Source organism: Ursus maritimus (genome assembly GCF_017311325.1).
Source record: "Ursus maritimus isolate PB19 chromosome X unlocalized genomic scaffold, ASM1731132v1 scaffold_X1, whole genome shotgun sequence".
Lineage (NCBI taxonomy): Eukaryota > Metazoa > Chordata > Mammalia > Carnivora > Ursidae > Ursus > Ursus maritimus.
Genome location: NW_024423319.1, coordinates 30,563,849 through 30,567,860, shown reverse-complemented (window position 1 = coordinate 30,567,860; position 4,012 = coordinate 30,563,849). Strand labels below are relative to the sequence as shown.

Genomic DNA, 4,012 nt, shown 5'->3' with positions numbered 1-4,012 from the left:
AGCAGCATGCTCTTCCAACAGAGCCAGCCAGGCGCCCCGTATGTTTGTTTCATATACAATGTCAAAGGATTTTAGTTGTACTGCATCAGAGAAATAGCAGAAACTACGTGTATTTCCATCTTCCAGAGAGCAGAAGTCCTAGACTTCTTTTTAAAATAATTAATTCGAACAACATAGGCCAAAGGTAAAAATACTTCCCCACTCTCAGTCTCCTTCAGAATCAAGAAAATGGGCAGCCTCGGGGCTTCAGGATGGCTGTCTAAGGCCATATTAGCCTTGGCTTTACTATCCCACACTCGGTTGGGAAACCCCAAATACACATCTGTCAAAGAGTGTTTTGTGCTGCTTATGTTCGTTCTTATTCATTGGTTTTTTTCAAAGTAAGCTCCACAGAGCACCTTCCTCGGGGTCACCTTGAGATGCTTAATAAAAAATGCATTCAGACCTGCTGAATCAGAGCCCAGGGTTGGAGCCTTGGAACCTATATTTTAACAAGCATCCCTTGTCCCCAAGAGATCCTGAGGTGCCCAAATATTTGAGAACCACGGATCTAAGCCAGTGATAAAATTGCTGCAACAGACCGGGCCGGGGATGAAGCCTTACAGTGCGCCTGGACGCTCTCCTTTGGGAGCTATTACTCATTCATCAGGGCCCTCTGGGCAGACTGGATCAACCCGTCCCTAATCCACCTCGTTGGCCTTATGGCCAGTCACTGTTGTGCTGCTTTGCACAAATAATATCTTGAAAGTCCTCAGACGGTGTTGTGCCAGATTTCACTTGCTCTCGATCTACCACCGCAGCTGCCCTGACCTATCATTCTAGTAAACCTATCAGAGATAATGAAACTAGTCTGATGGGATTTGTTCTCAGGGAAATCATACTGGGTCCAGTGAGCAGACATGCTTGAAAAAGAATCCATTTCAGATTGTCTCCTGGAATCAACATCAAGCTGACTGATCTGTCCACTTCCACTTGCGCTTCTTTCCTGTTTTGAAACCCAGGATTGCATCCGCCTCTCTTCTAGAGACTTCTAGCACCTCTCCTACTCTCCACATTGATGAAAACAAAAGTATCCCCAAGAGTGGCTTAAAGGTCTCATTTGCAGACACTCCCAGTGCTCCGAGAGATGTCATTTGTCTAGACCAAAGACTTGAACCTGGTTAAAGCCATGAAATACTTTTTTAAAAAAGATTTTATTTATTTATTTGAGAGAGAGAGACAGAGAGACAGAGAGAGCATGTGAACAGGGGGAGGGGCAGAGGGAGAGGGACAAGCAGACTCCCCACTGAGCTCGGAGCCCGAGGAGCCTGAGGACCCCGGGACCATGTCCTGAGTGGAAGTCAGATGCTTAACCGACTGAGCCATCCGGGCACCCAGCAATGAAATATTCTTAAAAACCATTTTAACCACTTTATCCATCCTGGACTTTTCTTTCTTTTTTTAAAAAAAGATTTTATTTATTTATTTGACACAGAGAGAGATAGAGCGAGCACAAGCAGGGGGATCAGCAGTCAGAGGGAGAGGGAGAAGCAGGCTCCCCGCTGAGCAGGGAGCCTGATGCAGGGCTCAACCTGGGATCATGATCCAGGGCACCTGGACTTTTCTTTATTTAGCACTGTTTGATCGAGATTGTTACTCTTCCAAGTGTGGTTGGAGGACCAACTGCATCAACATCATCTGGGAACTTGTTAGAAATGCAAATTCTTGGGCCCCACCCAGACCTACCAAATCAGAATCTCCATTTTATTTCTTTTTAAGATTTTATTTATTTGACAGGGAGAGAGAGTGAGAGAGCACAAGCTGGGGGAGTGAGAGAAGGAGAAGCAGGCTTCCCGCTGAGCAAGGAGGCCGATGTGGGGCTCGATCCCAGGACCCTGAGATCATGACCTGAGCTGAAGGCAGACGCTTCACCGACTGAGCCACCCAGGTGCCCCCAGAATCTCCATTTTAAGTGCTCACTTTGGCAGCACATATACTGAAATTGGGAATGACATGGAGATTAGCATGGCTTGCTACAAGGACAACACACAAATTCATGAAGTGTTCCATATTTTTTTTTAAAAAGAATCTCCATCTTAACAAAATCCTGAGATAATGCATATGTGTGCTTAAATTTAAAGAGCAATGGGCTAGACTTTTCAGTATGAAATTTTCTCCTTGACAGAAAATACAGGTACCAAGTGAAAGCAGAGGCACTCTGGTCTATCTTTATCATTCATCACTATGTCATGGTCACTTGTCTGCTTTTCTCGATTGTCTTCTTGCTCTTGACGTAACTTATAAAAAGCTCTTCATGTTGCCCTTACTATGTGGTGCTAAGTCTTCTGAACACTGTTCATGCAGGTCTGTGCCAGCCTCCTGCGTTTATCATTGGCCTTACGTGTTCCTTTCCAAATTTAACCTGCTAAGAACTGAAGGTAAGTGATGTTTCTTCATCAAGAATCTACAAGGCACAATAATCCCCTGTATAGAAAAATCTGTTGGAGTCCAGGCAATAGACCAATCAGAAGGAGTTGCTGTATTTCTCTTTCTGCATAAACCCTCAAGCGATCCTAGATTATCAAAAGAGTCCCTAAGACTGGCCCCTGGAGGATCTTGTTATTTATTCCAGAAAGGGAGACAAGACCACCCTCTTACATTGTTGGTAGGAATGCAAGCTGGTACAGCCACTCTGGAAAACAGTATGGAGGTTCCTCAAGAAGTTAAAAATAGAGCTACCCTACAACCCAGCAATTGCACTACTAAGTATTTACCCCAAAGATATAAGTGTAATGATCCGAAGGGGCACCTGCACCCCAATGTTTATAGCAGCAATGTCCACAAGAGCCAAACTATGGAAAGAGCCCAGATGTCCATCGAGAGATGAACGGATAAAGAAGATGTGGTATGTATATACAATGGAATATTATTAATCCATAAAAAAAAGGAAATCTGGCCATTTGCAATGATGTGGATGGAACTAGAGAGTATTATGTTAAGTGAAATAAGTCAATCAGAGAAAGACAATCATCATATGATCTCACTCATATGTGGAATTTAAGAAACGAAACAGAGGAGCACAGGGGAAGGGAGGGAAAAACAAAACAAGATGAAACCAGAGAGGGAGACAAACCATAAGAGACTCTTAATCATAGGAAACAAACTGAGGGTTGCTGGAGGGGAAGGGGTAGGGGATGGGGTCACTGGGTGATGGGCATTAAGGAGGGCACGTGATGGAATGAGCACGGGGTGTTACATAAGACTGATGTACCTCTGAAACTATAATACAGTATATGTTAATTAATTGAATTTAAATTTTTAAAAAAGATGTTAGTTGGAAGATGCTTTCTAAAAAGAAAAAAGAAAAGAAAAGGAGACTATTCCACCTGTTGTTCTCAGTAAGTTCTATATGTTTCTTAGTTAAGGATCTGTGTAATAGACCACACCCCACTTTCAAGTGCCCCACTCCATATTGTTGATTTCTGGGAGCCCCACCCTATTTTCCTACACTGTTCCAGCTTCTGCTTCTCCCCATCTTCCACTTGCAAAGCTACTTACAGAAATCTGATCACTTAGTGTCCGTAATGAAACACCCCTGTCCATGCTAAGGGCGCTTTCTGTAGTTCCCCCGGAAGCTGGCAATCCCTGGCGTGCCTCAATGGTTCTGGATTAATTAGAAGGGTGCCCTCCCCCATTCTGTGCTGCACTCCAGCACCTGGGTTTTGAAATAGGTCTGCTTTTGTTCAGTCTCTCAAGGTCTCCCTTAGGCAGGTCCAGCAACTCAAGGTTCTCATTTGCCCAACCACAGAATTTCCAGGTCTGGAAAAGGACTCGATGCCATTATTATCCCCCTAGAGCTCCTCTTATCTTTTTATAGCTCTTCTCACCCTGGAAAACTCTTTTCTTCTCTCATGGTGACAAAGCAAATGACCCCACAGATATGAATGGATGCAAATAGACACCAAGGTGTCTTTGGGGGAAAGGAAGGAGGAGGAGAAACTGTAGTGACAAGCCTCCAGGGAAGTCATTCAAA

The 4,012-nt window shown here is 44.1% G+C and overlaps 1 non-coding gene across 1 annotated transcript; it reads left to right on the top strand.

The window, feature by feature from the left end:
* The first annotated feature begins 1,951 nt into the window (after positions 1 to 1,951).
* Positions 1,952 to 2,055, top strand: LOC121103840. Its single transcript, XR_005836134.1, has one exon. It is a non-coding gene; the product is annotated as a U6 spliceosomal RNA (small nuclear RNA).
* The last annotated feature ends 1,957 nt before the right edge of the window (positions 2,056 to 4,012 follow it).